Here is a 25500-nt window from a genome sequence, read left to right as displayed (position 1 = left end):
GATATTGTCAGAACTTGCTTACTTTACTTGATCGCCACAAACCAGTTACAAAACATATGCTGATTCTTCACCTCACACCATCTAAAGAATCATAGTAATTTATTTATACTTTCCACCACAACTTTTCGAGCCCCCGAAAAGGTTGAGTTTCTAGATAGCAATAATATACAAGCAAAGATGCTCATAAGGCTTATCCTTTCTAAAAACTATATAAAAAATATGTTGTAATTTTTTTGCCTATTTGTCTTTCAAGTTGAATATAATATTAAATTTTAGGTATATCAATGTCATATAATATCAATATTATATGTTGTTATTAAAACAAACTATTATTATAACTGTATTGTAATTTGTCTTCAGCTGCCATTAACCAGTTACCTTTAATAAATGTTCCTGGTGTTTTTGGATTACATTCAAATGCTGAGATTGGTTACTATACTGAAGCAACTAAAGAAATTTGGGAGCATTTAATTACTCTTCAACCACAACAAGGTTTATAGTTTATATTAATATTATTTATACTATGGAAAGTGTACTTTTTGTGCCTTTTTAAAATTAATTTTCATGTTTTATTGAAATTAAATAATTACACTGGTCTACAAATTGGAAAAAACTTTTCATAAAAACCCCAATAAGTGAAGTTCATTATTCTTTATGCACTGAATCTGAAAATGAAGTCAGTTTTTCATCATAACACATTTTTGTTATACAGCCTTCAGAAATTCCTAAATAATGTGAAAATTAACAAGTTTGTAGGTATAATAAACTTTGCAATGAGTTATATATATTTTCAATTCTCATATTTCATTTTGCTTATTAAATAAAAAACCATGTGGAATATAACTACAAAAAAGTGTACCTAAAACTTTTGATAACTGGAGTCTGTGAACTAATAGATTACTTCTTCTTCTTGTGCATGGTTGAGAGTCCTTTGTAGAAACCAACTGTATTCACTCATCATCAGTTCATCCCATTTACCTTGGTAATGATGCTCCAAATTTGGTGTAAAAACATCAAGATGAGAATGCAAAAAAGGCATTTTTAATGGCATTCAGCAGCCTAAATTTTTATAGTTCAACAAAAGATTTTGTACTAAAAGATCAATGTCTTCTGCTTTGTTATTTCCAAGAAAACCATGGACTACATCCTTAAATGACTTCCAGCTGCTAGCTTTATGTAATTCAACTTTGTCATAATTTTCATCATTGAGTAATTTTTTAACTTAGATCCAACGAATATTCCTTTTTTTAATTTGGCTTCAATTAATATAGGAAACTTAACTAAATATTTAAATCCTTTTCCTTCTTTATTAAGTACTTTTATTCTCAATCAACCCCAGTTTTATTCGTAAAGGTGGCAAAATAACATGCGGAGGGTTGATTTTATTTTTTTCTCCAGGAATGAGAGTAAAAAGAGAAAATGTCTCTTTTTGGCCATTCTTTAACCATATTATGTTCATTTGTTGTTTAATTGTCCCATAAACATAATAAAAGACTATATTTTGTTACGCCATCTTGCAGACCGAGAAGAGAACCAATAACTTTTGAGGTCGCCACACATACACCATAGGTGAACATTGTAATTCATTGCTTTCAAAATTAATGACATTCTTTCATATATGTAACTTTCATTTCAACAGAATATGCTACTATGCTAGAAGGTCCTGTATGAATTATGCTTGTTTTTGAAGAATTGAGAATAAGCCCTTATTATCAACATTATATGCAATACCCAGATCTGGGTATTGCATATAATGTTCAGTTGACAACTGATCAACTGTCAATCCTATTGACAGATTTCTACTTGGTTTTTTTCTGTTTGTGCTAAACAAAAAGGTACCTAGGGACTGCCACAAAATAGTGATGGTATTTTTTGGTAATTCTTACCTAGCATTATGTTTCTAATTACTCTTATTACTTAGGCTGAATTGATTTAATTTAAAAGATAGTTAATAATTGGAAAGTTTATACAACTTTCAGATAAAATAAGTTAAATTATTATTAACATATATATATTTTTTTTATTCCTATTAAACAAGGATAAATCAAATAAAAGTTATAGTCCTGTAATATTCTACTTTTAAAAATAATAAAAATATCAAATTAAAACATAACGTAAATTCAAAAGAAATAACATCTGTCTGAAAAATGTACTAATTCTGAAAAAGTTTCAGTGTGTAATACAGAACAAAAGGCATTGCCTACTGAGTTTGTGATTCATATTAAAGATTTTTAGGTATTTCTCTACAAGAACTTGAATCTCAGTTCAATGTCATTCATTCAGTTATGGTTTAAAACTTAAATACTTAAATGGTATGCCATTTGAAATATTTTTTTAATGAAATTGTAATTCTTTATTATCTGACAATAAGTTTTCGTCACAAATTCAGACAGTTGCTGTTTCTTGAATTAAGGATAACTTTTGCCTCTTAAATGACTTATCACATTGCTGAATTTACATTGGATAAGGCTTTTGAAATTTTTAGCTTTTAGCTCTCTCTTGTAATTCATTTTTACGTATATTTTTTAAATTTTATTTTATCTTAGACTGTCCAAAATGGTTATTGTTAATTTTCATCAAATGTACTACATTTTCCTTAACTTTTCTTTTAATTTCAGTAATAGTAGGATAACCAATCATTTCTTGGATGGGTTTCTGTTAAATAATGTTTTCTTAACATAACAAACAAGCTATGTTGAAGCTATTTATAAATAAATTAACCAAGTTTTCAAATCGATTTAATATTTTGAAATATCTTGTCTTACCTTTTTCTTCAACCTCATATTTAATTCTGTTAAATTTCGTAAATGCAGCTCTCAAAATTCTGTTTACTAACATTTACTGAAAAATTAATAAAGCATGATCTGAAAACTTATTTTTTTCAAGTGATACTAGTTTAACATTTTCTTTTTCAATGTTTTAATAAGTTTTGTGTAAACAAGAACTCAAATACAATCCTGAACATTTTGAACTTTAGTGAAAACAATAATTAGGAAAAATATGTATTAAAAGTTTCAAAACTAATTAAATAATATTTTAATGTATGCTTTTGTATCAATATTTTTTCTTACACTTTAAATTGGTTTGAAAATTATTAACGTGTAATAAATAGATCTTGACATTTTATAAAGATGAAATTATGAATTAAAATCAACATTTTATGAACTTAATTTTTAAACATTACAAACCAAAAATCATAATATGACTTTTTAAATTGTGATAATATTTAAAAAAAAAAAAAACAGATTTTAAAATATGTATAATTTTTAAATACTTTTGGATGGTGATTGCCAAATACAGACAGGGACACAGTAACGTTGAACTAGTGAACAAGGTTGAAATAGTTAAAAAAGTTAATGGTTGAAATAGTGAACAGATGATTATGAAATTATCATAAAGTGAAAATAACTAATGGTAAACATAAATGGCAAGTAAATTAATATTATGCTACATAGTTAAAATTGTTACATTATGCAACAGAATTTTAAACCTTGTTTCTTATGCACTGCTGGTTTTGTAAAATTTTTCAAAATGACCAAATTATTTGTTTTCTTCATTAGGTACTGCTGACAAAGCAATAAGCCGAGAAGAAGTGGTGATAAAGTCAGCTGAAGGTATTTTAGAAAAAATTCCACCAAAATTTGAAATAGATAAATTAAAGATTGGATTATCTGAACAACATATATCACCTATATCTGTTGTTTTTATTCAAGAGTTAAATAGATTTAATTTGTTAATAGGTCACATGAGAAGTTCACTAAATTTTTTAATTAAGGTTTGTATACATTAAAATTTAGGTATGTGAATAAAGACACATTATTTAATTAATATTAAATTGTGTTCCTTCTTTTTGTGATCAGTGTAAAGTTTATATGTTTAGTTTGACAAGCTAGACCATTTTTTTTTTTTATTGCTTTATGCCTTAATATGTCCCTTTATCACACTGCATATAGATTCCATTATATTCTGTTTTTTTGTGATTCAGTAAGTTCTCCTCAAGTTTTAACTGCGATAGTTGCACTCTGCTAAATTTTGTGGTTTATTTTATCCAATTTAATTATGAATGGAACTCTGGTTGAAAGCGCTTGGCAAAATGAGTGATTGACAGTTGTCAACAGTAAATGGTATTATATAAATGGTATTATATAAAATACTGTCATGGAAACTGCCTGTACAAAACTACTGCTCTGAAGATGTTGCTGTTTGTGTTTGGAGGATAACAGGATATGTATGGATTCTCTTTCAGATGGTGATTCTATAATATGCCCTCTAGGCAACTTCTGCTAAACTATGCATCTCATTCTAAGTCGAATATGGTGAAACTTTCTTACTGAGTAAGAAATATTATAAAAGATTTTGAATGTCATTATGATTATGGTGATGATATGTTACTGTTGATATGGCTGAAATTGACAAATTTTCAAATTTCGAAATTGAATTTGATCTTCAGTTTCTATTCATTTTTTGGAATGAGTTCTTTGCATTTCTACCTCAATTAACTTGTAATTTATATGTGCATATTTGCTCAAACATTAACTGTATGTATATGTGTACAGAGAAACTTGATTAGAAAATTTAAAATTGGCACAAAACACAAGCTGGTAAATAACTCACTGATTGAATCATAGGTTTTCACAGCCTAGAGCTGTGAAAGCCCAAAGCAAGTCATTTATCAGGTCCTTTTTCAATCCGTTATTTTATTATTTCTGCAAGCTAGTACTTTCAAAATATTATTTGTGTTTTACTACTGTTTCTTAATCTACTTCTCTTCAAATTTAATTTTTTTTTTAAATTCGCCTATGGCTGCTTTGTTGTGGCCATTGGGAAAAAATAAGTGTACCTCTTTGTCCATACAAATAAAGAAATAAATAAAATAATAAAAACATTTTATGCTTCATATAGTTGTTACTGTCACTTTATGAAATATAAAAGTTAATGTTGTTCAAAGAATAACCTAATTTAACTGATTTCTTATCAATCGACTTTGAAAATGTTATTCTGTTTGGAAGATTAATATCCTTGAAGTACCAAAGAAACTTCTTAAACAAGTCATTTAACAAGTGAATAGAATGCTGTGAAAATGGTGTATTAGGAATTCAGCCCATGACCTGCTATTTTATATCTGCCAGTATACCTACGAATACAAGTGAACCTCAAAATCTGACTATTGTATTTTGTGCAATATTTAAAATTTCTAAGAAATATTTTGTGTATACAATTGATAAGTATGTTCTTTCAGTCTGGTCTACAACAAATCTGTCTGTTAAGGCAATATGGTTATTTCTCTCTATTTTGGCGATATGGTTATATGGTTAATTCAATTATGATTCCCTCTGTAGCACCCAAGATCAGTACAACAACATGGCCAAGAAATTTTGTATGTTTCATGTTTATTTATTGTTGTTTATTTTTAGAGATCTTAAAACTTAATTTGATTTGATGTTGATATTCTTAATTAAATTTCTAAATGTATGTTCGTTTGGGTATGCAGTAATATTAGGAAGGTATTTAAAAGTTCTTTTATTCATAGTAATTTTGAAATAGTTGATTTTCATATTAAACTATTAAAAAAAGATTATAATATACAATCTTATTTGCTATGCTTTTGTCCATGACAGTCTGTAGTAATGCTCAAATGACATACATTATAATTCTTTCAGCTGCTTTTGTGGCCATTTTCAGTGACTGGTGCTGCTGTTCTCATCCTTGTGTTATTTGAAGTTTTAGCCATTATCAAAGAAAGGTCTGAGCCACATCAACACAGAATCAGCATTTTCCAACCATTTCATTGATGCGAATCATAAATCTGCCATCATTAATTATAATTATATTCTACGTATATAAAAGGAACTACACCTCATTATCTTATGTATCGATACTATCGAATGTCTTAAGACCATGCATCTGGATTCATATATTTGATTAAAACTTTAAAGTTTTTGCCTTTTGACATATGGCAATTTGATGTTTTATGTTACATTTTTAATATTGTTTTTATTTTGGTTTTGTTTTGCATTTAACATACTGCATAGACATTTTACATCTGTTTTATTTTTAAGATAAATTTTAAATGTTAATTTTTAATTATTTACTCTAATTATTTTTTGTCTGGGTGCTGATAGTGACACCTCGTTGTGCGCGCAGGAAAAAATTCAACTTACTTGAACCTTAACAAATACACAATAACACAACTATGTACTAAACCAACAAACACAATTCACAGTAAAAACCTGTTTAAACTTACATTCTAAATGTATATCTACCTAATTCTATAAAACTGATGGCAATAGTATTAACTGATGGCAAGATGAGAACAGCAGGACCAGCCACTGAAGCGAGAAGACATATGCGTAATCTTAGCTTTAAAAAAGAGCCATCATGAATGTTAATATGCTTTACTCTAAAAAATTCATCTTAGTTTGATTTAAAAAGTTGATAGGTTTCGATAGTTTTTTGTACATACAAATTTCAGGTCAGGAAAGAACCGATAGAGCTGCTGAGGGTACCTATGTTTAGCTTTTCTGAGGCTTATTAGGCTTTCACTTAGCTCATTTCTTTTCTGATTATGCATGCTTCATAAAATATTATTTGAAAATAGCTTAGAGAATGATGCCGATAGTAAGCTAGAAAGCATCAGAGGTAATGAACATATTACTGCAGAAATCATCAATGTAAGACAGTTACTATAAAGAAGTAGTACTTTGTGTTATGTATTAGGAGATTATAAAATAAGTTGTATATGTTATCTGTGATGCTCCTACATGCCTGATGAATAGCTACTGCATAATTAATCCCATCTTATTTAAGCATGGAAGACCTTGCTTACATATATTATTCTTTATCTATTTTAGATTTAAACTGGTAAATGAATTGATGCTATTTTAGGCAATGATATTTAAACAAGCTTTTTAAATGACTAAAATTTGTCTGAATTTTAATCCAGTTATAGTCAATGATCAATTACGGTAGGAATACTTTACACTGTCATCAAACTCACAGTAATTTTATTAGTTACGCATACGTATATATATTTGTATTGTTTGTGTGTGTTAATGATAAACAATTTTTATGTTATTTGTGTGCTTATTTTTTTCTGACTGATGAATTAACCAAACTTTGCTTCATTTTTTTTTGTTTATGAGAGCTTCCTTTACAACCCCAAATTATCTTCCTTCTATTGCATATAATTATAAAACTCAATTTTTTGTTATTTATCTACTATTTGAATATTTGCATTACATTGTTAATCTGCAGTAAGGCACATATTTTTCATAAATTTTGGATAATAATGATCCTTTTTGGTTAAGACTTATAAAAAAATATGAATTTTTAGTAGCATCTACTAAGATGCTAAAGAAAAGAAGATGTTACTGTGTAAAAAGAATGCAGTGAAATTGCAATAGAAAATATTTGACTTTGGTGAATGAGACTTTAACCGTTTATAATACATTGTAAAAGGTGTAGTTTTCAGTTTTCCAGAATCCAACTATTAAGCAAATCTTTGCAATCAGTTATTGTATTTTCTGTTTACTGTACACTATATTTAAAAAATCTGTTTTGTCCTATTTTGTCTTTTTTCAGCATTTCAGGTAGAGAATTCAATGTCATTCATGATTCTCTTGCAGTATTTTATTAATCTTATTTTTTAAGGTGTATAAGTTGATCAATAGTTCATACAACATTTTAAAAAACATAAATTTTGAAAATAGTTTAAACAGTCTACGTGTTTTCATTCTTGTGGATGTACTTCTCTTTTTTTTTTTAATTCATAAAGTTCTTTAAGTGATAGTTTGTATACTGGTTGATGAGATCATCTAAGGGAATGTTTGTCTATTATCTATTCAACCAATGCTGGAATTTTAGAGAATTATCTCTTGTATCCTTTCTGTAATGTACACTTACTACTACATTGGGGTTAATTATTTATGTGTTGATTTTTGGAGTAGTTTTCTATGTATCATTTGGAGAAACAAAGTTTTACAGAATAATTTGAATTTTTAAGGTTTCAATGTGATGTGTAACATGTAATAACTTATTCATCTTTAGTTACATAACATTAGTAAGGAAAGTTTTGTTTGCCACTTTTAAAAGAATGAAATCTAAAAGATTGTTATAAATTATTCACGGATCATTCAATAATTATCACAAACAACTGTACAGCAAAAATGGTTTATTAAATAAATACAATTTTTTTGTCCACTTTTCTACATAATCCCCACCAACTTCTCTCCACTTGTCCCATCTTTTTATGAGTCTTCTTATCCTCTCAGCAAAGAATTCTTTACCTTGATCTCGAAGCCAGTTTTGTACTTTTTTGTTTACCTTCTTCATAGTCATTGAACTTGATGCCATACAAAGCTTCTTTCATCAAACCAAACAGATAGAAATCTGAAAGGCAAGGTCAGGGCTGTAAGGAGGATGAGGTAGGAGCTCCCAACCCATTTTGCCAATAGTTTACAGCATCAGTTATGCCGGCGTATGAGGTAGAGCGTTGTCTTAAAGAAGAAGCATGCCTTTCTTCTGCTATCTTGGACATTTCCTCTTCAACATGGGCTTGACTTTGATCATCTCAATCATGGCTGATTAGTATAGGCTGATAATAGTGCATTCCTCCACCAAATAATCACAGAAAATCACACCACTGGCACTCCAAAAGATGGTTAACATGACTTTACCAGCTGATGGTTGTGTTTTGATTTCTTATGGACAGCCGATTCAGGGTGAATCCACTGCATGCTTTGATACTTGGACTCTGGCTGAAAATGATATATCCAAGTTTCTTCACAGGTTAAAATCCTGTCCAAAAATGCATCATCTTCATTATTGATATGATTTGAGTTCGGTACAAATGCAAAATCTCAGCTTTGTGATTAGCGGTAATCTCTCTGGGAACCCACCTAGCACAAGTCATAACAGTAGTTCAGTTTGTTTTGAATAATGGAATGAGTTGTGCTAACACTTTACGCACTGAATCGGTTTATATATGATAAAAAGGCAATTGCTTTTATATGGATTTGAATAGTAGACCGTGCATACCCGGGGTTTTTTGATGATTGAGTTTCAATTAACCACACATCTCAGGAACAGTGTACAAGACTGCACTTTATTTGCAATCATACAAATCATCCTCTGAAGCAATACCTTACAGTGGTTCCAGAGGTTAAACAGAAAAAAAGAGGTGTATCAGCAGTTACTAGACATTTTTCAGCAGTTTGTTCAACTTAAGTTGTCTGTCTTTTTCGATAAGTAAATCAATACAAGAATCTAATGCTGAGGTCAATACTGTTACCGGACATCCGAAGCAGTGCTTGTCAGTGAACGCTTTTGCAGCCATTTTAAAATTTTTCCACTCATGTGTAAAAACTCGCACAATTCATGCAACTACTGCCATATTGTTTGTTCATGTGAGAGAATATTTCTGACGGTTGTACACTTTCCAAAAATAAAAATCAGGTCACAGAACGCTGTTCTTCAAAAGTACTTTCTTCAAGTGGACACACCATTGTAACTAAGACTTTATGTTTACATAAGTATCAATTGAACAGCTGACTTAAGATTACCAACCAACACCTAAAAAAGTTTCAGTTCCCTGTATTAAGAGTTTCCTTCACTAAAAATGTTTGTCTGTTTAATTATTGAATGACCTTCCTATTTTACAGCTGTCTGAATCATCATTAATTCTCTTTAAAGAGAGAAATATATTGTTATTTTAAAACAGTTACGAATTTTCTGAACAAGAAAATAGATAATAATTGATTCAATTCAGAAATAGATTATAGTTTGTGTTTATTTACAACATGAGAATAAATGATCTACCTATATTTACCTGTAAATTCTTTAACGCTGCTTAGTTTAGTTAGTATCTTTCTTTTTATTTACTTTACAGGCATTACATGGAGAAATTGGTATGGATCTTGTTTTAGATGCTATTGCAACCAATCTTTATAATGGGCAGATTCCAAATGATTGGAGAATACTATGTCCTGAAACTCGTAAAAATCTTGGTGGATGGATGGGTCATTTTGAAAGAAGATTCGAGTTCTTTAAGAAATGGGTAAAGATATTTTTTTGAAAATAACTCTTTATTACTAGAAAAAAAAAAAATGTTTACATTACCTATTTCCTTTATTTAACAAAGTCTTGTTTGGTAAAATATTTTTCTAGTCTCAACCTGTTTGGTTAATATTAAAATCAGTTACTTCTATTAATAAAAATATCAATAGAATTAACTTGAAAAACAATGTCAGCTCTTAAATTATTGATTCATCTTATTTTACCTTTATTAAATTTAAATTGAATGTATGAATTAGCGTTGTGCTTTAAATTTAAACTAATGTATGTCTTTTGTGATGATTTGAATGAAATAGATAAATCATTTCAATTTATAAGAGCATTTTACTTCGACCTTAATTGCTTATCAAAATATGATTAATGTATTTTTATGTACATTTTCAATTTTTTAACATTATTTTTCTCCTTTAATAAAGTTTTGTGGGTATGCTTTTATTTTATTTTTCTGATAACTAAAAAATAACTTTCATCACATGCTGAAAACTAACATGTGGAATTGTGTTCTTACTGATATTTACAGGACTATTTTATATTGTGTTGGTTCTTCATCAGCAGTGTTGTAAATGGTGTTGCTAATGATATAGTTTGTTTCATTGATGTAATTTAGAACAGTAAAAACAATATTATCAGCCTTTTTTTATGGTTTAACTCAGTCTTTAAAAAATCAATGAATATCCCCAGACACAAGACCATTATACAAAAATGGTGCCAGTAGTGGTCTAATTTTTTTAAAATTAGTAAAAAAAAGAATAGTAGTTTTATAAGTTGCTAATTAAATTATCTTTTGTTTGGTTTTTTTTCTCTAATTGCTAATAATTGATCTAGCAGATATTTTTTTTAATGATAATTTTTTATACTTTTGGATCAGCTTGTTTTTTAATTTAAAATTATCATTAAACTACCTATTTTCTGTAATAATTATAAAATATTAACTTTTCTTACAATCTGTGCAATTAAAATTACTATAAAATATATTACAATTGAGATAAATAGATGCATTAAGTCTATATTTTAGGATTTAAATATCTTTGAAAATTGTTTAATTTAAATGCAATGTTTATAATAAATTTTGTGATAAGCCTATTGTTTTATGAAAATAACTGCTTTATCTGAAAGTGCAGTATAGGGCTAAATATAAATTGTGTTTCAGTGCCTCACTCGAGCTGATGTGCAACATTTGGGTCAATGAAGAAGACCTCTTCACTGAGTGAAGTTTTTTCCACTGGGAAACTATTTCCACAGTAACTGTAGCATAGTATACTTGTTATTCTTGAAAAATAGTTGTGTTGTTTTCATGAGTGACATGTGACTCATGTCAGATTATCTAAAGTCATGACAGTTAATTACACAAGCTTTCCTAATACTTTTGGTAGTTTTATTAGTGGTGGTTGATGTGTATTTGTATTATGTATTATTTTCTGTTGATACATTTTTTTTTTTTATATATATATATATATATATAATGTTTACGCCATTGCGTAAAGCAGTTTTTAAGTTAATTCAACTGGTTTGGTATTCGACTTGTTTTCATCTAAAATTTAACAGTATTTCGATGTAATGAATATTTTAATTATAAATAAGAAATTTTTTCATACACTGAAATTAATGCATTCCATTCAACATACATATGCTCAGTTGATTTTTATTTATGACCTTTGTATTGATTATTCAATTAAGATTTAATTCTGTATTATTTCATGTGTATAATGTTTAAAAAAAATAAAATAAAGAAGAACTAAACGTAAACATGTTACATTCACTCGGCTCCTTTCGGATGCACTCGGCGCCTGACAATTTAGCGGCTCCTCACCGTTCACACAGCTCCTTTCGGATGGACTCGGCTTCTATCGACATCACTCAGCTCTTTACAGTTCACTCGACTCCACTTACCCTATATAAGCCGGCTCGCCTCTAGTGTCAGGTCACTTCTACTTCTTCGTTACTCTCAGCAGTCTCTCGTTGTGGTCACTCTCTCGTTGTGCGTCGTCTCTCTCTGGCCATCGTTTCTGATCATCATCTCTGTGCATTCATATTCATCGCCTTTGTGCATTCATATTCGTCGGTTCAGTTATTACAAACCAGCCAGATTCATCGAAGCAGGATCTTTCCAAACTGGTTATAACAAAGTGTTACCTCTGTATTTTCTGATACACCACTCTAGATTACGCCAAGGATAAACTGTATGTATATATGTGTACTTTAATTCACGAGTTCATTTTTACAAAATATGTGTGATTAAGGCAAATTAAAATTATTCATTATTTATTATATTTATATAATAGTTGTGTTATTAGTAAAATTAGTGAAATACTCAATTAATTGTACATTATGATTTTGAAATTCAAGATTGGCTTAAAAAACCATTTCTTCATTCAAGCGTAGTCATGAAAGGTGGCTTAGATAAAGGTTGTGTTATTATGTTTCATGTGTGACATATTTTATATATTATTAATGATAACTATTATTAATAATATTCTGGTTGTTCATTAAAAGTCTTTGTTTAAAAGTCAGTTGCTAAGGGTAAATTACGTTTTTAATTGAAATGTTTTCAAATAGTGACTCTATCATTTAATTTAATTTAATTTGTTAAGTGCAGAAATTAATTCTTATTTATTCATGAACACAATTTATATTACTTTTCTTAAATTAATCTAAAGAAAATAACTCCTGAAGTGAAGTTATGTTTTGGACTTCTTTGTAATTAATATTGTGATTTGTTCTAGTAATATTTATTGCTTTTGTATTCCATCTTGTAATTTTAATAACAATGTATTTAGTTCTTTGAACTGTTTTTAGACTCATATTTAATACAAAAGATTTTCAAAATAATTAATTGAAAAATGTATATTTATGTATTTGTCATTTAATATTATTAACAAATATGTTGATTCAGCTGATATCCTTGTATAAATACTGTACAGGATTAAGTTAAGTTTATTTCGTAATTTCATTTAATTTTTTAAGGTTATGCTTTAAAGAAAAGGTTGAAAGTTTATTTTTCATTCTGTTTAAATAAAGTCCAATATTATTTTGGCAAAAACGAGGTATTTGTAATTTTATTTTTGTAACTTGCCCCAACAATATATATTTTGTGTAACACAAGGTTTTTGCAAGTGTAGCTAGCTCTATATTACTTATGATGCAGGTGATTGGTAAAGTTAACAAAAATCTTAAGTTTCTTTTAAATTCTTGTGCCATGTTATTCCTATGCTAAATTTTAATAAGCTGTTTAAAAGTTATAATATTTTATAATGAGATGATTATTGATGAGTTGAAGATTTCATTTTGATGAATAAAAGTCATTATACTTTAAAAATCATTACTGAACCTCATGATATTCTACAGAGTTTGTATTCTCCTATTTAAGTAAATTATTAGCAGGAATTTAATTTTGAATTATAATTTAGTTCAAAGTTTGTGAGACAGTTCAAATTCTTTTTGAAACAAGTATAATTCAGAAAAACTTTCTGTTCTGTTATATTTTCTTGTCTTCTTTCACATGAGGTAACCAAATTAAGGAAAATATTGTAATCAGTTTTTTTAAAAATAAATCAACACAAATCTTTTATAATGACAATATGAGATTGCTATGCCATTCTGAGTTTATGTATACAAACTTTTAGATAATAATGAAAATAAAGATCTTGAACCCATAACTGTTAACAATCCAATGAATGAGTTAATCATGTTTAACTTGTTTATTTTCTGTGTAAATAAGTCCATCTCTGAATCCATTTTTACTAGTTTTGGCATGATGTCTGTATATACATATGCATCTCACATAACTCAAAAATGATTAGCCGTAGAATGTTGAAATTTTGGATTTAGGACTGTTGAAACATCCAGTTGTGCACCTCCCCTTTTTATTCTAATCAACTTGAGAAAAGCCTAAAATCCAAAAAAATTGGATTTTGAACTTTTTCTTAACTGGAGTAGAGCAGTAGGTCCTTATTGAGAGCTTTTCAACAATGTTCATAGGTGGTACTTATTTTCATTGGTTTTTGAGTTATAGCCAAATAAAATTCTAATTAATGAAATATTAGGATCTTACAATGGGTTCTCACATCGGTTTGAATCAGACTTCATTTTCTTTTATTTTGTTTAGCTTTTTTTGTAATTTAAATATACTGATTTATTAATACTTTTTAACCTCTGATTGTAAAAAAAGTTTTATAGTAAATAATAATTCAATAATAACAATAAAAAAAAATGGAAAAAATCAGAAGTTATTAGTGAAATAATATTTTATGTACTTTTCATTTTAAAAAAATGTGTGTATGTTATTTAATAGATGTGGAAGGAAGTCATGTGGTATCCACATCAGTTATTTTATATTATTAATGATTGTTTGAATTACAGTTTTACCAAGAGAAACCACCACTATCTATATGGTTGGCTGGCTTTCATCTGCCTGGAGCTTTTCTTACTGCTGTCATGCAAGTTTCTTGTAGAGAGAATCGATGGCCTCTTGACCGTTCATCAATGTTTACTGTGGTTACTAATTATCCTTATGAAGAAGATGTGGTTACAAGGCCAAAAATTGTAAGTTTTATGTTAAGTATTTCACTATCTTGAATAATTAATAACTTTTACAGTTCCTTATTGTGAAATCTCACAGCAACCACCTCTACAAGATGATCACTTCTATAAAAGACCAATATTTCTTGAAAATTACATTACAGTACAGACAATTTTATTATTGTTCTCTAAGACGACCACTCCAAACCCAACAGAAACCATAAAATATTCAATGAAAGTGACTATTAATTTATTGTTTCTTTTTGGTATGAAACTTAATTTTCATCACAAATTTCATAACAGATTAGGAGAAAATTTAATTCTAGTAAAAAAACTTTCCAATCATTTACAAAAATAAATTTAATTTAAAAAAAAATAAGACAAGAAATTGGATTTAAATTGGTATAAAAAATTTACTGCTTATTCATTCATTTTTATAGTCGCATACACCCATGATGCCCATAGCCTACTTGTAGAATGTACACTTCTAATGCTCACTTTTATTGTTACATAGGCAAACAAACTGACTTTGACAGACTTCAGATATGATTTTGTAACTATTGCATTCAGTTGAGCTGTAATCGTACATCTTGGTTTAGATTGATGTTTTCATGTGTTTTCTTTTTTAATTTTTAGTAAAATGTCAGAAAAAAACAAAATAAAACCATTAAATTTAGAAGCATGGTTTAAAGTTATTGAGATGCTGACTGTGGTCTGTCATAAAGAAAATTAGTGGAAAAATACACTTGTGGTAAAACATAAATCCAAAAAATGTTAAAAGAAAAAGAAAGTTTAAAAAAATATAATTTAGAAATGGTAATGAAAATAAGAAAGGAAATTTTTCAACTGTAGAAATAATTGAATGATTTAACTTTGACTTTGTTTGAAGGTGCCCATGCATGAAAATTACCTATCAGCAGGAAACTTCTTCAAGTAAAAGCAGTAAGTTACGCACAACTTCAAATTGAGACATTTACTGGAAGCAGTGGTTAGTTGAAAAATAAAACTGCCGAAATAATATTGTTTTAAAATAATCTGTGTGGTGAAAGTGAATCTGTCAGTGAAAACATAGTGGCAAAGTGATTGCAACAGTTTATTTGTTAATAAAAGATTATGATTCCAAGGATTAACAACATTGACAAAACAGGACTTTTTTATCCACCTTTACTGACTAAGCCATTGATGTTTATAGGTACAAATGAATATGGTATTAAAAAAGTAAAATTAAAAGAATGTGATGTTGTATGTGAGTGCTGTAGGAGAAAAAGAACCTTCATTAATAATAAACAATTTGCTGCGACCAAGATCTTGAACTGAAAGTAGAGTGGTCCAAACTGAAAGTAGAATGGTATGCAAATCTAAAGGCTTGGATGATAGAATTGCATTTTCATTAACTGGATTGAAAAATTCAATAAAAAAAATAAAAACTAGACAAAAAGTGCTGCTAACTTTGGACAATGCCCAGTCAATCTGAAATTGTCGTTAAGTAACCTTTATTTATTTTTTTTACCTGCCAACACTACAAGTAAATCATAACCATTAGTTCTTGAAATAATTCAGTTCTTTAACCTTCATTATTGCCTTCGAATAATGACTACTTTTGTAGCAGTATTGATTTGGTTCAAAATGTAGATGACTTGATTAGAAAATTACTTTGACCGATTAAGTGGAATATGTAAAGGAAGAATGGAAGTAGAATGAAAACACGGTAAAAAAGTGTTTTAAGAAAAGGAAGTGATTAAACAAAAGAATAAGTCAAGAAGGCAGAATTTACTGAACGAATACTAAAGTAGTAATTATATTCAGAGGTTAGTAAACAAAATTTATGTTAAATACTGTTTGGTATTTCCAGTATTTTTCATTGCGCTCTTCATTTGTTTAAAATACAAAATTAATTACCCCCTCATTTACAATATTTAACATATACATCAGTATTTTATATTCTACATTTATTTCTGTTTTACAGATTAAATACTTGTTCTGAGAACAGGTTTCATCTTTGTATGATCTTTTTACTTTTCCATTGTTGTCATCAACTGAATTATCTGCGTTATTAGTTATATGAATATTATTTGACTAAATTTGTGCAATTTTAATGAAAGGAATTTTTTCTTTGCTTCCAATTATGTTTTTTTTGTTAAAAACATTAACTTCCGTAAACCTTTAACAATAATTATTATGGCCACACAGCAATGTTCTCTAAGGCAACCATCTCTACAAATTACCAACATTGTCTGGAACCAGTGCTCTCTAACACTGCTTCCAGAACCCAAAGAAATCTAGTGAGATTTCATTGAGACTTTATTTTGGAAGATTTCACTGTATTTTTAATAATATTGAATTTTTAGCATTTTTAAATGTTCAGTTGTATGTATAGAAGATTATAATTTACTCAGTCCAGTATTACATTACAGGAATTATTAATTGAAACGGTAATAATTTTCTCAAAGGTATTGCTATGTTTGATCCTTAGGATTTAAAATAAAAATAAGTTTTATCAAAAGACATTATGCAGCATCTATGACCGACCTGATTTCAAACAGATATATGTGTGATATATTTTTAAAAATGTATTACAAGACATACTTTATACTATTTAAAAATGTTTAAAATTTCACTTACCAAGTTATAAATTTTCTAGATGCCCTCCAACTGCTGCACAAGTAAAATCAAAACTATAGCTGAATTCTTCTGCAACCTGTTGCAAACAGTCGTCTGTTACTGAAGTCACTGCAAGTGTGATCCTGGTTTTAATTCATCCAAATAAGCAGCTAATGGTGGAATATAAACACTTTATATCACATATCCCGCAAGAAAAGTCACAAGGTGTATGTCTGGGGATCTTAGGGGCCAAAAGTTTAGTACCAAGCGTTGGGTTCCTGTACATCCAGAATTGAGGTGATGTTTCATTTAGAAACCAATGAACTTGATTGTGTCGATGTATTACATAGAGAGATTAAGATGGGCAGGCCACCATCTCAAAATCTCAAGATAAGAATGCCCTGTAACTGCATTTCTTTCAAAAAAGAAAGGGTCCCTAAATTTTTGTAAATGAAATCACATAAAAAACATGAGCTTTTGTTGATTCTTGCTCCTGCTGCACAATCTTATGCAGATTTTGAAGTCTCTATATGATACAATGTGACATGAAACTATTTCTTAAATGAAATTTTGTTTCATCACTAAAAATCTACCGCAATAAGAACCTACAGTCTTCCATATCAAATAAATACATATCACAGATATTTTATGTGTTCACAAAGAGCTTTTTACCAGCTGTAATTGATATGGTCTGAAATGCAAGTGCAATCTCATCAGGCACCAATCAGTAATATGAGGGAATGCAAGGTCTTGGTTAGCACAATAAACAAATCTTAGCTGATAAGCCTCTTAAATTTGTTTTAAATTTTCCTTGAGTGCACAGTCATCCTGGACTCTACCCCTAACATAAACACTCTGATTCCTCGAATTGCTTATAACAGCAATGAATGTTCTCAGCCAACAATGGATCAAACGCTGTTTGATCAATGAAATGCTCTCAAAACATACGCTGAATCGTTATTACAGACTTTGTCTTGCTAAATTGCAGAACACAAAATACATTCTGTTGCATAGACACCGTATTTTTTACAACTGAAGTTAGTGTATGTTTGAACATTAGTATTGCAATCTGGCAGCCAGTATTTGTAATTCTAGAAAGCACACTTTTGAATGGTACAAATTTCATTCACTGATGATGTATAGTTGTACAGGTGTATGGTTTTGAAATGGGGGTCATTCTTTACATGTTATATATATAATTTATTAATTTGAATAAAAGATAAATTACATTTTAATTGATTTCAAAGCTTAAATAAAGTTACTGATTAAACTCGCTTTGAAAAACATGTTATAAAAATAAATGATTATTATTTTTTATAGCATCATCTGTTTGTTAAGCCCACTGGGCTGTCTAATGGTTAACTCATCTTCACAAATTGGTTGTTTAACAGCTGATCTTCAAAGTTGAAGGTTCTCAGGTTCAAATCCTAGAAAAGTTTAGTTGCCATATATGGATTTCAATAGTAGACAATGGATACCAATGTACTTCGGTAGTTGGGGTTTCAACATACCATCTACTGGAAATAATGTCCAAAGGGCCTTCAAATGTGAAACAATCCAAAATATTTTTTCTAGAGATGTTTAATTGATTGCTGGATATGAGCCAGTGATGTATTTTCATCTCATGCTTTTTTATCCTATGGAACCTTTTGCCCCTGGACATAAAAATGTGATTTGTCAGAAAACATGACTCTTTGGCCCAGTTAGCATGTGCATGGTTTATTTCTACTTTTTAATATCTTTATTTAATAAGCAGTTTAATTAAATGAATCCAACATGACTGAGAATGCAGAATCCTGTGAAAGTACTTTTTCCTGTGAAAATAAAGGTATCTCTAATCTCAATATTCTATACTAGATGGTTTATATTAATAGAATTAAAAATATAATTTAACATTACAGAAGAATAATATGAATCTTAAAAAGATTAATTCAATAAAATAATTAAAAATAAACATATATATCAGCATGTTTGTGGCTGTACCAGTTCAAAACGTAGATAAATGAAAGTTCTAAATAGTTTTTATGGAAGTTTCAGGTTTAATGTCTCATCAATTGTAACATGCTTAACAACTATTATAAACTAAATTTGTTCAGAAAAGATTCATATTAAATTTTAAAAAATGTGACATTACTGTTTTCCTTTCTGTAATTCTTATTTGTAAAATTTTAATTTATCTGCTAATAACATTTAAAATTAATCAACTTAGTCAAGTTTAAATGAAGTGCAAAACATTTTTATTTAGAATTAGTTTTTTTTACAATTAAATATTCATTATAAATCAGATATGCAACTTATTAATTTAAATAGACATTTTTTAACAATTGTATTTGTGGAACAACATTATTTACATATTAACTAAATTATGGTTATAATTGCAATGGATATTAATTATGATTTTCCAGGGAGGAAGCACACTTCCACCCTGTTGTTTTTCTGTTCAACAGTGAGGGTTTTTGGGGCCAATTTTGCACAAACTTTTTTCATGTCCGATTCATTTGTCAAAATTTGATGGACTGTGGTGCAGTTCAAATTCAATTCTTCTGCAATCATTCTGACAGTTAATCATCGGTCGTACCATATCAAGTCTTTGATTTGCTCAATATTGTCGTCACTTCTTGATATTAACAGTCTTCCAGAGCATGGATCATCCGCAACTGACTCCCGGCGATCTGAAAATGCTTTAAACCACCTAAAAACATGGGCTCGTGACAGATAGTTTAACACAAAACTTGATTGCACAACATTGCTCGTAATTAGTATCACTCATTTTTTCAATGCACAACAAAAACATTTCATGAAAAGTTAAAATATAAATCAGCTGTTTCTATAACCATATGTTTACTAGTAACTTTACAGTGTTGCCACTTTGGCTGCCAAAATAAACTAGTCTCATTACTTTATTTACAGACCTCGTATAGTTAATTTGTTCATTTTTCTTAAAACATGTATATGCTAATTAAGTTTTAGCCAAGTGCTTACTATAAGATAAGTAAAGTTCCTTATTATAAGGTTATTATGAATATATGTTATATATATTTTTAAACACATTTAGTGCCTTTTTACAAGATATAGCAAGTTATTGTAATTGAAATAATTTTACATTAATTCACAATTACCGTTTAATTATTAGTTATTTTTAATTCTACAGATTACTGAAGATAAAGGAAACATCAAGGGAACTACCAAGAGTTGTATTACTTGTAAGAGATGCATGAATAATTCAGTAAATGATGGAATTATAAACAAAAAATCCAGTGAATGTAAGTGTGTATATGGTGATGTAACTATAGAAAATTTAGTCGAGAATCGGAATTCTTTTGATCAAAGTTCTGCTTCAAAATTACATTTAAATATTCATGCTAAGCAGAAAAATTTTATTTGTAACTTTTGTCAAAAGTCATTTAATTTCAAAAGCGATTTAAAAAAACATGTTAATATTCATACTAAAGAGAAAAATTATGTTTGTAACTTCTGCCAAAAGGTTTTTAATCGTCTTTCTAATTTAAAGGCGCATATTAATTTACCCACCAAAGAGAAAAATTATGCAACTTTTGTCAGAAGTCTTTTAATCAGAGTTCTGCTTTAAAATTACATTTAAATATTCATACTGAGGAGAACAGTTATATTTGTAACGTTTGTCAAAAGTCGTTTAATCGTAAATACGATTTAGAGAGACATCTTAATATTCATATAAAAGAGAAAACTTATATTTGTAACTTTTGTCAAAAGTCATTTAATTGTAAAAGCAACTTAACGACACATCTTAATATTCATACAAAAGAGAAAAATTATGTTTGTAACTTTTGTCAGAAATCTTTTAATCAAAGTTTTACTTTAAAATCACATTTAAATATTCATACAAAAGAGAAAAATTATGTCTGTAAATTCTGTCAAAAGGTTTTTAATTGTCTTTTTAATTAAAGGGCGCATATTAATTTACACACCAACGAGAAAAAATATGTTTGTAACTTTTGTCAGAAGTCTTTTAATAAAAGTTCTACTTTAAAATCGCACTTAAATATTCATACTAAGGAGAAAAGTTATATTTGTAACTTCTGTCAAAAGTCATTTAATTTCAGAAGCGATTTAAAAAAACATGTTAATAATATTCATATAAAAGAGAAAAATTAATTTGTAACTTCTACTAAAAGGTTTTAAATTATCTTTCTAATTTAACATGCATATTTATAAAAGTCTTTATAGTTGCAGTTGTGATTAAAAAAAAAAAAACATTTCCATGCTAAAGAAAAGAATTAATGTTTGTAACATTTATCAAAAATCTTTTAATCAGTTGAACCATTGCGACCTTTAAAAATCTTATATTAAGAAAATTGATTAAGGAAAAAAATTGATAGCATTCTTTCAAGTGTGCATATTTAAAAAAAAGTATAACAAAATTTATCTAAGGTTTACAATTTAACGTTACATTTTCTCATTTTTGTTTGTTACAACCTCAGGCAGGGAGGTTTCTACCTTGTATGCCTCAAACACAGGTGATATTTAAATAGGTTTTTAAAAACCTAATAAAGATGCAATCTTCTTACTATGTAGTTCATGTATATTTATTGAGGAAAAGAAAAATTACTACATTTTTTGATCAACACAAAGGTAATGAACGACAATCAGTCAAGGTCTGAACGTGATAGTTGATGGTATAAGGGATAGTTATTGAAGGAATTATGTGAAATTTAAAATTTAGTAGCTTTATAACAGGTAAACATCAACACAAGTAGACTAGAATGAAATTAAAAAAAATAACTTTTAGCTACAAAGTAGTACTAGGACTACTGTTAGGTATCGCATCAGAGGATGAGATAAAATAGCAATTTTGTAGCATGTGAAAAATACCACGCCTGACCAGGATTTGAACGCAGGACATCCAGATGAAAGGCTGAGATACTATCACTCACCACAAAAATCAGCCAAGGCTACAAACTACTTTTAGAAAAATTAGATACTATTTAAAAAAGCTTTAGATTTATATATAATTTTAGTTTATAATAAGTGGGTGATATTTATGAATATTTTAAGCCCAGAATAATGCCAATTGAGTGATTTGGTTGGCACTGAGGAATTCCATCAGTTCAGAAAAAGTGGTGTAGAAAAACATGTATAAAGTTCACAACTGGACTTCTTATAAAAATCACATATTAAATGTGTTTTTCTTGAACATTGCCTTTCTCAAATAACACTGGTCTTGAATGAATCTAAACAAGAAGTGTGTAATCTGGTATTTGTGCCTGTTATCAATATTGACCTCAAAATCTTTATTAGTTCGATTTCTTTAAAAATGTTTTCTTTTATTGTTATCCCCTGGTTGTGAATTATTTTCCTTTTTTTGCATTAACAAAATGATTAAAAATGCTCCATAACCTAAAACAAAAACTAACATTTTGAAATGTACGTCTCAGATCATTGTAATAGTCCTATTAAATTGTCAAATATATTCTGTTCACAATACAAAGAGGTTTTGGAAGGATAGAAGCTGCAAACCTAAACAATAGAGGATAAAAACTTTAGATGCCAGTTCTTTCACCGTGCTCTGAAATTCTCTCTGCATCTCTGCTAGTTTAAGTTGTTATAACTTATCAAATATTATGAATTTTTACAGACATATCTTTGAAAGTATACACTGTTAGAAAATATAAAAAAATGTTTCTTGTTTACTTGACAATGTAAAAAACCCTTACTAAAAAAATTAAGAATCTTTAAAATAAAATAAATTACTCTTGCCACCAGTTTGTTCAGTTAAAAGGTTTGTCATTTATGTCCATTTCTACCAGCAAAATCATATACCTTTTAAAATTTAATTACATAATTCTTCTATTTCACTATTCTATCTCAGATTATTAATTTTACACAGACTACTTGTTCCATACAAAATCTTCCTGTTTTAACCACCTGATGTATTCTCCAAATAGTTTATTGATGTGTTCTTCTGTTCTCTACAACTTGTGCAAGATTTTATAGGTTACTGAAAGATGAGAAATTCCTCTGAAATTATTAACTTCCATTTTGTCTCCTTTTTTGTGTAGAAGGTGAATTAGGGCAGACTGCTCGTTCTTGTGGGATTTTTTTTCTGTCTCTGAAATGTTTTCAAATAATTTCTCTAACAGATCATACAGTAATTATCTAATCATCATAATTTTAAAAATTGCATTGTTATTCTCACCAGATGCTTTATTAATTTTTAGAAATATGATTATATATTCTTTATTTTTTGTTTATTTGGGGGATTGAGTTTTTTAGTTAAGTTACTGGTTTTAAACAGTTGAGCTTTTCTTTGGCGTTCTTTGCTATTTCAATAGTTTTTCATAATAATTTGCTAAAGGTTTGCTATAAGAAGTTTATACGACTTATTAAAAATAGTTTTACTTAAATTTTATGTGCAATTAATTTTCTTTGTGAATAGACATATTTTATTGTAATAAAAATTTCAGTTTTAGAAATACACATCTATAAAATATAAATTGTAATTCTTATGTGATGTTAGTAACATTTTATTTATAATGTAAAATATTTCAGATTTATTTAGTTAGATTTTTTTATTATATGTGTGAAATTGAAACGATAGTTTATGTATGTTTATTTTAATTTAAAAGTTGTATTATCAATTAATTTTCAAATGTACATTCCAAGTGATTCATTTTTTAATCTAATAAACAAAGTTCCACAGAAAACAGATTGCTTTTTTATTTAAAACATACACCATTCATTTTTGTAAAAATAAATAGATTGTATTAGTGTGACTGAGTGCAAGTTTATTAAACATATTTTGTATTAGTTATGATGATTAAAACTAAATTAAGTTACCTTTTTTTTTTAAAGTTGCCCAACCTATGTGGTGAAAGTGCTACTAAAGTGTGTGTACATCCAGGTTTGAAATTCTGTAACCTTAACTATTCCATTTTAAATGTTGTGTTCCAACTGTGGAGTTCTGAGTGTGGGTGGCCTCTTATAAAAAAATAATTGTTTTGAGATGCAGTTTTATAAAAATTTCATTTTTTTATGTCTAGTGGCCGAACAGCAATTAGGGTCTGTGTTTTATACACTACCTATACTTGTTATTCTTTTTATGTATCATTGTAATGTTGCTTTATTTTCTTGTTTAGGCATTTATGGACAATAATTTAAAGAAAATTTGTTCCAGCATTTTTTTTTTTAATTTTGACTCACTCTTTTTCTTTTTTCAGTTCGTTTCCACAGCCATTTTCTTTTTCTATTTCTCAACTCATGATTGAAAATTAATTTCCTAAAGAGTTCCTGTTTTCAAGAACTTTTGTGCAATTCCTACCTCTCAAGATCCTTTTTTTAATTGCTTCAATGTAATTTATTTTGTTTTTCTTACAGCAAAAATCTATTAATTTTTTTCAGTATTCTATTATTGTTACAAAGATGTGACAAAACAAACAATCTTTCTTCTTCTTGATTACTAGTAAATGTTTTCGTATTTTAATAGAATTTAAATTGCTAGAAAATGATTAATGTTCAGTAATTACACAAATTCATAAAATAATGAAATTTTAGTCGTTTATAATCTGTGCAGTCGAAGAAATCAAAATTTTAAATAAAAAATGGGGTACAATTTTTATTTTTTGAAACTGTTGATTTATAATTCATAATTTTACTAATTTCCTAGATTGTCCTTTTTGTAAACTAAACTTTTCCTACCGCATTTAGTTTTCCTCCATTCTTTTTACTATCTAGAACACAATTAAAAGGGACCATAATCTCATTACCTTAAGCATTTTTTGAATTTAATGGTACTGTTAATTCAAAATAAATTTAACTTTAGAAAAGGCGTGGAAATTGTTCAGTTAAAAAGTTTAACATTTATGTCCATTTCTACCAGCAGAATCGCATACCTTTTTAAAATATAATTATATAGTTCTTGTATTTCACCATTCTTTCTCAGATTATTAATCTTACACAAACTATTTGTTGTGTTCATTAACTTCCCTTTCTAAACCGTCCTGATGTATTCAAATTGTTTATTGATGTGCCCTTCTATTCTATTCTCTAAGTATAAGTGACTGAGAAGAGAAGTTCCTCTCTAATTACACTGATAAACATAATTTTTGTGTATTAACATGTGATACATGATTTTAATCTGTTTTAAATATGAACTCAGAAACTTTCTATCGGCCACCATTTTTGAAATTTTTTCAAATTTTAATTAAAGTATGTTTTTCATTTTTCCGTAAAGTTAGCATTTCAAGCTCCCATATATTGTATTTTGTTAGCTCATTTTTTATCGCTTAACTTAAACATAATTTGTAAGATATAAATAAACAATACTAGAAAAAG

The 25500-nt window shown here is 28.2% G+C and overlaps 1 protein-coding gene and 1 pseudogene across 1 annotated transcript in view; both read left to right on the top strand.

Moving 5' to 3' along the window:
- The window catches only part of LOC142333483 (dynein axonemal heavy chain 10-like), a 97518-nt pseudogene extending 73655 nt beyond the window's left edge, over positions 1 to 23863 (top strand).
- The window catches only part of LOC142332809 (uncharacterized), an 83387-nt gene that overhangs the window by 40779 nt on the left and 17108 nt on the right, over positions 1 to 25500 (top strand). The window lies entirely within an intron of this gene.

The sequence above is a fragment of the Lycorma delicatula genome, chromosome 12 (assembly GCF_047948215.1).
Source record: "Lycorma delicatula isolate Av1 chromosome 12, ASM4794821v1, whole genome shotgun sequence".
NCBI classification, from domain to species: domain Eukaryota; kingdom Metazoa; phylum Arthropoda; class Insecta; order Hemiptera; family Fulgoridae; genus Lycorma; species Lycorma delicatula.
Note: the sequence above shows the minus strand (reverse complement) of the source record. Positions and strands in the feature narration are given on the sequence as shown.